This window comes from Pinus tabuliformis, chromosome X (assembly GCF_031772625.1).
Source record: "Pinus tabuliformis cultivar Carrire ecotype Pingquan chromosome X, CPIR1, whole genome shotgun sequence".
NCBI classification, from domain to species: domain Eukaryota; kingdom Viridiplantae; phylum Streptophyta; class Pinopsida; order Pinales; family Pinaceae; genus Pinus; species Pinus tabuliformis.
Genome location: NC_142308.1, coordinates 1644144838 through 1644158664, shown reverse-complemented (window position 1 = coordinate 1644158664; position 13827 = coordinate 1644144838).

Below are 13827 nucleotides of genomic sequence, written 5' to 3'. Positions count from 1 at the left end.
AATGAAAAACATCTACTTATTGAACATAGTGACAATGACTGTTCACTTAACAAAAGTACCTAAATAGGTAAATAACAACAAGTAATTACATAATTTACAAAGCAACTTTACAATAAGTCTACCCAAGCTTTGCCTCTACTAGGCTTATGGGTTCTCTTCTTGCAACTTCTTTGCCTTGAAGGCTGCTTATGATTGTTGCGAGTCCTCTTTGCCACCTCTTGGTTTCCTTGCATTATGTTGCGCAATCTCTTTTCCCTTATTTGAACGAAGCTCTGGATGTAACTTCCAACATCGTTCAGTGTCATGCCCATGCATCTTGCAATTAGTACAAAAGAACTTTCTTTTGTTTACCAACATAAAAGTTCTCTCATGCGAAGGATAGTCGCTATGCTTGATGCCTAGAATTTTATTTAATATTTTAACCATTATCATATGTTGCTCACATACAACCACACAATGGTCAAATGCATCACAAAATGTACAAGGGTACTTATTCCACATGTATTCAAAATTTCCATGCATTGGAAAACACCCATGAGACTTATGCCTGTCTCTAGGGTTGTAGTGTGAAAATTTATAAATAGAAGTCCTACTATAGTGATTAATATTATTTATTCTACTTATTACCTCATAAATAAGTTATTTATATTATTCTTACGACAAATATCGGAATATGTTCTACTGCATCCTTCACAATTAAAACATTGCATAAAGTAAATGTAAGGAAATACATTGTCACAAATACAATCACAATGACACAGTTATTTTTGGACAATCATCCCTGGAAAATCCCAATGTGGGAAAACTGGTGCAATAGATGAGGGTTTTTATTATTCTTTAGCAAATTCTCTTGTACAAAATTATAGCCAGCAAAATAGGAATGATAAATTTTACAGATACTTCTTGACCAAGTTCTACCCCATATGAATCACTTCTTCTTCCTTGGAACCCTTTTGATCCTCTTTGCATCAAACTGCTCTCCCAGGCTCAGCACCAAGCTACCCATGTAGGCTCTGCATCAAATTACCTCTACACTGCCTCATTCTGCATCACCCCATTCCTACTCTACGTCTTTCTTCCTTGTACTCTATGAATGCGTTGATTCCCTCTCTCTCTATCTCACCTACAACTCTCCCTCTGAATCGATTTTATCTTGCCGAACTTCGACCAGTGAGAAAATCAATCTTACTCAAGTAACTGAGTATCTCCCTCTAGTGTATTTTCTAAAGGACCCTCAATCCCCTTCTTATAACTTCATGTTGGATAACCAATGACCTAGATTAACTCTTAATCAAAGGCTCAGATCATTTTGACTTGATCTCCGTATTTTTCTAGAAGTTTCACCCACAATTAGATTAATACCCATTAATATTTTAATTTTCCTAAGCTTAGACTTAGGAGCCCCATTTAAAATATTAATTATTTTAATAAAATCGTGTCTGGGTGGAATTTCCCCAAATTGTTTCTCGGTTCTTTGGAATGCATGTGCCCAACCCTCCATGCAAAATTTGAGGCCTAGATCACATCTGATGCTACACCAAATCAACACTCCCTCTTAGTGACAAATGTGCTCTAGCAATATACTACTGTTGCATACTGCTCTAACTCTGAAGCATCATCCTCTGCGTTGGTGATGTCTGACATGATAACCACCAACTACTGCAATGTTGTTGTAATTGTATTGTTGCCTTTAACACTGCAACTTCCAAAGCTGCATATGTACTATAATTCCCTTTGAATGTCTACATCTGTGTTGTTGCTGGCACTGGCACTGCCAGCTGTCCCTGCACTACAAACTGCTGCTGCTACTGAAATGGATTTTCGAGCATACCCATCTACTCTCTGAACTGAGTGAACCTAGCTTTTCCAAGAGCCTTTGTGAGTATATTAGCCACCTTCTCTCCTATGGGGACATACTCTAGCTATACTACCCCACACTGAACACATCTATGATAAAGTGACAACAAATATCTATATGTTTCAACTGATCATGAAATACTGGATTCTTAGAGAGTTTGATACAACTCTGATTGTCGCAGTAAACCTTGGTCACTTCCATCCTTTTTCTGAATAAGCTAACATGTAATTTTCTTAGCCATATGGCTTCACATGCAGTTGTACTGACTACCATATATTCTGCTTCCGATGAAATCTGTGCTACCGATTTATGCTTCCTGATGCACCAATATATCATCCTTGTTCCAACGCTAAAGTAGCACCCTGAGGTAATTTCTTGGTCTACTGAATTGCCTGCCCAATATGCATCAGTGAACCCATTCAAACTGAGTTCCTCCCCTCTGGAGTACTTCAACCCATATCCAAATGTTCCATGTAGATACCTAATAATGTGTCTTGCTACTGCCCAATGCACCCTTTTTGGTTCCACCATTAACTAACTAAGAGTGTTGACAACAAAACAAATGTCTGGCCTAGTGTTGACCAAATACATAAGTGACCCAATGAGCTTCCTGTACAATGTGGGATCTACTTATATATCTTCTGATGCATCTATTTTCTTCTAGTTGGTGATCATGGGAGTAGCCATGGGTCGGAAATCCTGCATTTTGAATCTCTTCAGAATTTATGTAGCATACCTTCCTTGTCCAAGGAAGATCTTCCATTCTTTTGCTAAACTTCCAAGCCCAAAAGCTAATGCATCAATCCCAAGTCCTTCATGTTGAATTTGGCTTCAATATTCTTCTTGCAATTGTGGATGAGCCTGGATGACCTAGTTAGGAACAAGTCATCTACATATAGTACCAAAATAAGTGTCTCATTCTCTACCAATAAGTAGTAGATATAAGGATCAACATTACTCTTGAAAAATCCCAACTGCAACAAGTAACTATCAATCTCACCATACCATGCTTTGGGTGCCTGCTTGAGCCCATACAGGGCTTTCTTTAACCTGCAAACATGGGTTTTCTTCTCATGAGTTTTGAAGCCTTCACGCTGTTCTATATACACCTCCTCTTCTATCAATATGTTCAAGAATGTTGTCTTGACATCCATCTAGTGAATCTCCCATTCCATTTGAGCTCCTAGGGATATAATAGATCTGATAGAGGTGTATCGAGCAACTGGGGAGAAGGTCTCTTCATATTCTATTCCTCCTTTCTGAGCATACTCCTTTTCCATGAACCTTACCTTGTACATCTCTATGCTCTCGTCTACAATGTTAGGTTCCTATATCAATAGGAGTCATAATTTTGGATGAATAAGGTTGAGCCTTGTAATATTGTACATATCTTTGCACTTTGCAAATGTTTTCCATATTAAAAAATTTTAAAAAATGTAAAGAGGGTATGTCCTAAAAGAATAATCATAGGACAAAAAGAATGAAAATAGGTTTAAAAAATGAAATATATGAACCCTAAAAGAGAAAAAGAGACCATGAAAGTGTGAAAACCAAAATGCCACTACTATTGTGTGCAGCTTGTTACTTATGCCACATTCCATGATAATCAAAATGTTTAAACTTTGCTATTTCATACTTTGAATTTTATGTTTATAGGTAGTGAATAAATATGACCAAACAGTGTAATCTTGGTATATCGTTAGATAGGTAGAGTGAATAAAAAGAGCTCATTAGTTTAATTTGATCCCTTGGAAGATATAAGGTTAGAATTAGATAGTTTATTTTGTAAAGAAAAAAAAGATTGATAAGGGTTTGCTAGCCTAAATGCACCCAAATAAAGTGAAGAAACAATGGTAGGATGAGTAAGTGGGCAAGTAGTAGAAAGGTTGCAGAAATGTCATGTAATTGATACAAAAAGCACTTATGTCATTGTTCCAAATGCATCATTTAAAATATGCATAAGTGGTAAGAAAAACAAAAGAAATGGTTCACAATTTGGTTTACTTAATATCCCCTCATTCAATTTAACCCCTATGAGACTCACTAACTTCCCTTCCATAATAAAAAATATTAATACCTATAGTTTTTAAGTCAAAAAGGCTCAGAGCATTTCTTTGACTTCTGGTGGGACCAGACCCTCAGCTTGATGACCTGAGAAGAAAAGGTGTAAAATTTCATCATAATTCATTCATCCCGCTCACAAAACCCATTTTTCCTAAGGTTAAGTTCTCTTGCCTAGGAAAACCCCTTTATAAACATGTTTTATGTACAAAAACCCACCAAATACATTTATCCTAAAGTACTAAGGGTATGGAATGCGCATAACATTTCATACACCTAAGCACAATACCCCTTCCGCTCGTTTCACTTCATATTAACTTTTTAATTAAATATATAAAAATCCTAGAAAACCCATTGTCCCGCATATATTTAACCCCCTCATATAAATTAACCCCACCCCTTAGTTTATCTATAAACTATGTTACTACCCCTTATCCCGCAAAAAACATTAAAACCCCGCCCTCAGTCCCTAATCCCTCATTACGTTCTAGCCCGATCCCCTAAACCCAGATTAGTCCTTAAACTAATCCTAAAACCACCGCAATTAAATCCCCGGGGCCCCCATTAAAACCCATCATTCACCCCCCGTGCAACGCCCATCTCCCGATCACCGTTTATTGTCCCTCCTCCACATCTGATGGCCCACAAGCATATCAGGCCGACCCGATGTCCTCCCTTTACCCACCCTATAAGTCGGTTTTCCCCCTGACCCCCGATGCTACGTATGCTGAGTGGAATCAAGTGACCCCTCCCGAATACCACCTGCACCACAAAAGTAGTGTGATGGACCTCCCAAACCACTTCCCCCTTCCAACTGAAAACTGTCACTGTTCATCAATTAGTGAACCCGCCAAAATTAACTTTTTTTTCTATAAAAGCCTAATTACCCTTCTTTTCACTCTTTTCATGCAGTTTGCCTTTGAGAACTCAGGAAGTCATTGCGACCCTTGTAAATAGCCAAATTTCTCACAAACCTCCACCATTTCTCCACAAACGCTGCAGACAGCCCAGCTCATTCATCAGTCCGTACCAGTACCGTACAAACCTTTGCAACCACCTTCAACCACCATTTATCGTCAATTCCCCCCAATTCCAGGTATTTAATTGTGGAATTCCAACTCCATTATCAAATTTAGAGTCAATTCACCCTCGTGACACTATTAGTTAAATAAAAAAGATCAAATTTACTTAAAGTTTAACATTGTGAGCCATAAACAACTGCAAAACCTCCATTGCCCTAAAAACTTTGAATCACCCCCCATACTCAAATCCACAAGAACTGAGTATGGCAACCCCAATTGCAATGGATGTAAGGCCCATCACTACACCTCATTTAGACTTGGACCACCTCCTTTAGCTGTTAAAGATTTCCAAATAAAATATACCTCTAGCCAAGAGTCCCCACTCAAAGTACATTGCCAAAGTAGGGACAAGTTCCTGAACCATGCTGATGAAATTGGTGTTGGAAATAATACTGAGAGGGGGGTGAATCAGTATTATCAGATATATAATTTTATTTCCCAAATAGATTTATATACACTACTTCAGTGAAGTGAAATAGCGTGTACACGTGACTGTACTTAAAGCAACCAACATATATGCAGAGAACTTTTGATTTAGACAGTTTATCTTGTATTGAGCTTAAACAGTATACCAGAGATTTATTAGACATTGCAGTGAAAGAAGAATAAAGCATCACGCATAAGCAACAAACATGAACACCAAGATATAAGGTGGAAACCCAATGTGGGTAAAAACCACTTATTGTTGTCATCTCTATCTTCCTTTTAATAATAAGAAAATCTGTTTACAATCTTGTACTGATGCAGGCTCATACTATTACGCAGGGACCCATTTGCAGAAGGCTACACCCTTCTCTCATTCTCTAGCTACTACTGGAAGGGAGCTACAACCCCCTAGCCAATATGTTTACTTGTACGTAGGTGCCAGCCTACAGAAAACTCCACTCTTCCACCAGAGACCACGTTTCATGAATTTTTAGACTGGATACTCCTGGAACACAACACCACAATTTGAAGGCCACATTTCATCCAATTTTCATACTGGACCATCAACAACATTGAAACTCAGAAAATCATAACTGCAATACAACCATCAAATACATCTACATCAACCAATCACTGAAACTCAATCATCACTTTCTGAATCAACCACAACTGAATCAATCAATCACTTAACAACCCATCATCACTGAAGCAAATCAAGATCAAACCACATAGTGATAATAATATTAAGCCATTATGATCCCAGTCCATCAACCTTCATCAACCATATAGGTGCATCCTTAGATCATATCAAGCAAGCCATCAGAAGCTCATTAACTTGCATATATGATCCAACACCTCATAAGATATTCAGATCCTTGCAGGCCCTTGGCCTAATGATCTTTTCCTCATATAGTTTTAGGCCTTTCTCAATACCATGGACCAAAACTACTTAGGACCAATACCTTGGACCAAATAGCTCGGACCAATTACCTTGGGTCAAATACCTTGGACCAAAAACTTTTGGTTTTCCAAGATATATGTGCTTTTCCTTCTGTGAACGTGCATGTGTACGTATATGCTCCTTTTGTTTAGTAAACATGCATGTATATGTAGCTTGGACAAGGTGAACCTGCGTATACCTCTCTTTCTTCATTCTTTAGAGTCTGATATGTAATTCTTTGCTATTGACCTGCTGCACTGTGATCTTTCATCTGAGTGAGTTTCCATCAAGGACAACACATGTATCATAATGCCAATAATCTCCCCCTTTGAACTTGATGGCAACAACAACACCAAGTCACTCTCCCCCTTTGACATCAAGGGCAAAGGGTGGACCAAGATATTTTCTCCCTTTGACATACATTATGATGTTCATGCTTCGCCTGAGTACATGTTGAATTCTTTGATTGAGGTCCCCTTTTGTACATGTTGAGATGCACTGCAACCATCCATGCTCCCCATGAGCACAAGTAGAGTCTACAAAAAAATATTTTCTAAAAGAATAACATGACTCTATAACTCAACTATGTGAGGATGACCTTCCTATCACCAATTACTCATACATAAATCCATCTCCCAACCAAGTGGGGATATACCAAATTTGAATCATCCACCCAACCAAGTGGGGATATACCAATTGTTTATACATGACAGAAACAATAAATATTACATCGTCTATCCCATGTAGAGTGGGGCTACAAATTACATCATTTGTCCAAGAGGACTCATTCAAATGTATGAGAAGACATTTCACACCCTAGACTTTTACATGACTTAAGCAATAAATGGTATAAATATCTGAAGCCATAACTGGACTCAGCAACCATAATCCCAATAATATTGAATGTACGTGAAGGCTAATGCTCCCCTTGAACCTATGTTACCTGTGCATTGTTAATAGGTCAATGATCAAGGCATCTTTTCCAGTCAGATAAAATTATGAACAAAGCATATCGATAGACATTAATCATCAATATCAGTCAGAGCACCCATATCAGAGCCTGCCCCACTGTTTTTCTTGTCTAAAAGACATATACGATCCTTGACCCACAGAAACCCGTGTGTGTATGCGACTATACTCCATGAAACACACGTATAATAACCTTTCTCTGAAAAATTGGATTTGACAACAGGATGATGCAGCAACTACTCCCAGCTTTTGTCTAAGATATTCAAATGCCTCTCTAGGTAGTGGTTTAGTGAATATATCAACAACCTATTCTTTGGAGGGAACATACTCCAATTTGACCTTTTGTTCAAGCACTTGTTCACATAGAAAATGGTATTTGATGGGTATGTGCTTGGTCTTGGAGTGCATGACTGGATTCTTAGAAACACTGATGGCACTTGTATTATCACATAGAATGGAGATGGGTGGAGTACATGTGATCTGAATGTCTTGCAAGGTTTGCATCATCCAAAGTAGTTATGTGCAGCAAGATACAGCAACCACATATTCTACTTCAGTTGTAGATAAAGAAATTGAACTTTGTTTCTTGCTGAACCAAGACACTAACCTGGAACCCATATAGAATGCACCACCACTAGTTCTTTTTATGTCGTCAACACTTCCTTCCCAATTTATATCTGTATATGCATGAAGAGTAAGATCTGTATCTCTAGGATACCATAAACCAAAGTTTTGAGTTCCTTGAAGATATTTGAAAATTCTTTTGACTGCCTAAAGGTGTGATTCCTTCGGATTTTCTTGGAATCTTCCAACTATTCCTACTGCATGCATGATGTTAGGTCGGGTACCTGTTAGATAAAGCAGATTGCCAATCATGGATCTCTAAGTTGGTTGATGTACTACTGTTGATTCATCATTTGAGCTGAGATTGCATCCTATTACCATTGGGGTACATACATGTTTAGAATCTTCCATGCCATACCTTTTCAAGATTTGTTTGAGATATTTGGTTTGTGAAAGAAAAATACCATCTTTATTTTGTTGAACTTGTAGACCAAGAAAATTAGTAAGTTCACCAAGCAAGGACATTTCAAATTCTTGCTACATTACTGAAAAAAAATTCTGACTCATGGATACTTCATTGCTACAAAAAATGATATCATCAATATAAACAACAATAATTAACAATTTATTAGTTTCAGTCTTTGTATATAGATTGCTATCTACTGAACCTTTTGTAAAACCTTGTTGGTGTAGATATTTGTCAAGGCAGTAATACCAGGCCCTTAGAGCTTGTTTCAGACCATAGAGAGCATTTTTGAGTCTGCATACAAGTTTTGCATCATTTCCAAGAATGAGTCCTTCTAGTTGTTCAATATAAACTTCTTCTTCTAAATCTCCATTAAGGAAAGCAAATTTTACATCCATTTGGTATACTTTGAATTTCTGAAAGCTAGAAAGAGCAAGAAACATCCTTATGGCTTCAAGTCGAGCAACAGGTGCAAAAGTTTCTTCAAAATCTATACCTTCTTGTTGAGCATACCCTTTAGAAACATTTCTGGCCTTGTTTCTAATGACTTCTCCATTTTCATTCATCTTGTTTTTGTATATCCATTTAGTTCCTATAATATTTTTATCATGAGGTCTAGGAACTAATTCCCAAGTATTATTCTTTTCAATTTGCTCAAGTTCTTTATTCATGGCCTTGACCCAACATTCATCTTTGCATGCTTCATTTACATTTTGAGGCTCGGTGGAGGATAGTAATGCTAGATAGCTTGAGGTTTCTGTAATAGTTCTTCTTGTCTGTACACCTACCTTTTTTCCCCCTAAAATTTGAGTTTTTGGATGATTTTTCTCAACATACCTAGATGGAGTCTTTTCTTCTACTGTTATCTCTTCTTCTGGTGCTTCATTGGTTTCTTCTTCAATATCATTGTGATTTGACGTGGGAAAATAATCCCCATCTTCTTCATTGTTATAATCCTTTGTTTTTATCTGTTTTGGATTTTTACATGCTTCATCAACTACAACATCAATACTTTCAACAATTTTCCCAAGTCTTTTATTATAACATTTATATCCTTTACTTAGGGAAGAGTAACCAAGAACAATACCTTGATCTGCTCTGGGCTCAAACTTACCAAGTTTTTCATCAGTCCTTTTGATATAACATTTTCTTCCAAAAAATTTAAAGTATTTTACAGTAGGAGTCTTAGCATACCAAATTTCATGTGAAGTTTGAGTGCTATTTACCCAAACATTTGCTTGGTTGAGAATAGTTATGGAGGCGAATGCAGCTTCACCCCAGAAGGTTGTAGGAGTTACAGATTCATCTAGCATAGCTCGAGGCATTTGTTGAATAGTTCTTTTCATTCTTTATACCACTCCTTTTTGCTGAGGAGTCCTTGCGATGGAGAATTGCCTTTTTATTCCATGTTGTTCACAAAAGTCAAAGAATTCATCCGAGGTAAATTCCCCTCCTCGATCAGTTCTGAGGCATTTAATTTTTCGATCTGATTCATTTTCAACCAAAGATTTGAAGGCTTGGAACTTTTCAAATGCTTCATATTTATGCTTTATAAGACCTATCCAACACATTCTAGAAAAATTATCAATGAACAAAATAAAGTATTCTTCTCCACGAGGTGACTTTTTCCTTGATGGTCCACATAAATTAGTATGGACAAGTTCGAGAGGCTTACTAGCTGACCCTTCTTTTTCAATGAAGTGAGCTCTGTTTTGCTTACCGATTTGACATGGTTTGCATATTGTATTTTCATGGATGTTGATATCTGGACGATCACGAGAAACCTTGAATCTGCATGCTTTTATTATTTGAGAAAAGCTCAGATGTACCAATCTTCTATGCCATAGCCAACTTTCATAATTTTTTCTTAGATAGCACTGTTGTTGTCCTCCCTTGAGTATGTATAAAGTTTTTGGAGTTCTTGTACCTTTGATCACGGTCTCTCTTGTATCAAGTTCACAAGCAACACATCCGTTTGATTGAAACACCACTTCATTTCCTTGATCACATTTGACTGACACTGAACAGGTTATGCTTTAAACCATATACATACATAACATTTCCAGCTTTAACCTTTTCTTTCATGAAAAGAGAACCTTTACCTTTTATGACAACATGAGAGTCATTTCCAAATAAGACATTATTTTCTTTTTCTAAGGCATTATATGAGTGAAGTTTTTCTTTGTCACCTGTCATGTGTTTGGAGCATCCACTATCGATGTACCACTAATTTTCTTGTCCTTCTGCATACAAGGCTATACCATATCTTTCTATTTGATATTCTTTCCTTCTCCATATCTTGGGATTTAATGGCGTTTGCTTCTTTTGAGATGTTTGCCGTATTTTGCTCCTGCATTTAGATTCTTCATGACCAAAGTTGTTACAGACTGAGCATTCTATTACATTTTCAAGAAGAGAAAAGTTATTATAGGAACTTCCGTTGATCCCTGTTACATTCTTTTGATTTTGTGCTTCTCCAGTCATGATGGTTTTATAAGAAACAAATTGAGAAGCTTTGTGCCCAAAATTATGACATGAAAAACATTGCCCATTAAAGAAGTTCCTGCAACTATCGAATCTATTGTCCTGGTGGTTGTAGTTTCTATTGATATTCATCTTTGGAGCAAATTGAGTATGACTTTCCTGCGGTTGGTTGTGGCTTCTATTCATCCTTGGAGTAAAGTGAGTATGATTTACCATATGATAAACTTTATGCCTTTGCTGACGATCGTCATATTGTTCACTAGTCTTTGTTGCATCAAGATAGCTTTTAATGGAGGTTGACGGCTTCTGTGATTGAGATGCTTCTTCAGTATATCCAAGACTTGTCTTTATCAGAGGAGAACGCTGCACTTTGATAATTTCATTTAAATTTTCCGATCCTTTAGCAAATCTAAGATTGAGAGATTTCGTTTTCTCAAGATCCTTTCTTAGACCCACAATTTCACATTCTAGTTTTTCATTGTGTTTTTATTTTTCAGCAAGTTGGTATGTCAAGGTATCTATAATCATATTCTTTTCTTTTAAAAAAAATTTGAGTTTAGATATTTCTTCATGAAGGTCATCCTCTTCTAAAGCATCCCAAAAATTATCATCGTCATAATCCATGAGAAGTCTATAATCATTACTATTTTTATCTTCACCACTATTTTATAAACCATCACTATCTTCATGAGTATAGTAACTCTTTTTATTTACCACTTGTTTTCTATTCCATTTTGCATATTCCTTCCATTTTTCATATTTATATTTATGAGGACATTTGGTAGCATAAGGACCGACTCTGCCATAGGCAAAGCATTTGAAGGGTAGCTTACCTCTAAATCTTCCAGAACCCCGTTGAAGCTTCTTGACAAATTTTACCTCATCTTCTTCTTCTGAAATATGTCCTGATTCATTTTGTTCTTCCTTTCCTTTTGCTGAAGCTTTAAATGTGGCTTCTCTCATATCTAATGGTCCTCCTTTTCTCATCTCAAAGGTAGTTAAGATTCCGTGAAGTTGTGTCATAGTGATAGTCTGCAGATCCTATTTTTTTTCTATGGCACACAATTTTGATTCAAATTTAGCAGACAAGGATCTTAAAAATTTCTCAACTAAGGTAACTTCCTTTATTTCTTCACCCAGATTCTTCATACAATTAACAACCTCATATATACATAAGAAGTAACTAGCTATACTTTCATCACTGTGCATCTTAAGAGTTTCATACTGAATTCTGAGAGTTTGAAGCTTAGCATGTTTTACCTGAGAGTCTCCTTCGTAGCTAAAAACAATTTTGTCCCATATTTATTTAGCTGATTTGAGCTGCATGACTTTGACAAACTTTGATTGTGACAGACTTCCCAATAAAGTATTGATAGCTCTGGCATTTGTTTCATATTTCTTTTTACCTGTCGTATCTGTAGGAATTGCTGTTGGAAATGTATATCCTCCTTCCACAATTTCCCAAACATCCATTCCAAGTGATTGTAGGTAGGCTGTGGTTCTTATTTTCCAATAAATAAAATTGCTCCCATCAAATATTGGCAGTCTGATGGATCCCACACTTTCTTGATTACTCATGATGGTGGACCTCCCTTCAAGCGATCAAGCTTCTTCTGAAGGACCTGCTCTGATACCAATTGTTGGAAATAATACTGAGAGGGGGGTGAATCAGTATTATGAGATCTATAATTTTATTTCCCAAATAGATTTATATACACTACTTCAGTGAAGTGAACTAGCATGTACACGCGGCTGTACTTAAAGCAACCAGCATATATGCAAAGAACTTTTGATTTAGACAATTTATCATGTATTGAGCTTAAACAGTATATCAAAGATTTATTAGACAATGCAGTAAAAGTAGAATAAAGCATCACACATAAGCAACACACATGAACACCAAGATATAAGGTGAAAACCCAATGTGGGTAAAAACCACCTGCTGTTGTCATCTCTGTCTTCCTTTTAATAATAAGAAAATGTGTTTACAATCTTGTACTAGTGCAGACTCATACTAGTAATAGGCACCCACCTACAGAAGGCTACAACCTTCTCTAATTCTCTAGCTACTATTGGAAGGGAGCTACAACCCCCTAGCCAATATGTTTACTAGTACATAGGTGCCAACCTACAGAAAACTCCACTCTTCCACCAGGGACCACATTTCATGAATTTTTAGACTGGATACTCCTGGAACACAACACCACAATCTAAAGGCCATGTTTCATCCAATTTTCATACTGGACCCATCAACAACATTGAAACTCAGAAAATCATAACTGCAATAAAACCATCAAATACATCTGCATCAACCAATCACTAAAACTCAATCATCACTTTCTGAATCAATGATAACTGAATCAATCAATCACTTGACAACCCATCATCACTGAAGCAAATCACAATCAATCAATCTGATCATTTAGAACACTGTCACCAGAATACAGTCACCAGAACACAAAGCAGAACCCAGAACTCTACAACAGCAAACAGAAACAACTGAAACTTTAAACATCATACTTCATAAGGTATACGCTACTTCCATGTGTTGAACCAGCGTGTATACACATTTATACCAAAGGGAACCGGCGTACAGATCTGAAATTTAAATTTATGATGTATACGCTACTTCGATATGCTAAATCAGCATGTATACGCTACTTTGATATGTTGAACCAGCATGTGTATGCTCTTTTACTAAATCTAACCTATGTATAGATCTGTAAATGATAACTTAAAACATCACAACTATTATAGGCTTCATTCATACCCAGATCATCACATTTACAGAATAAAACATGCATCAGTATTCAGATCTAGACTGTTCAAGGTCAAACCACATAATTATAATACTATTAAGCCATTATGATCCTAGTCCATTAACCTTCATTAGCCATATAGGTGAATCCTTAGATCAGATCAAGCAAACCATCAGAAGCTCATTAACCTGCATATATGATCCAACACTTCATAAGAT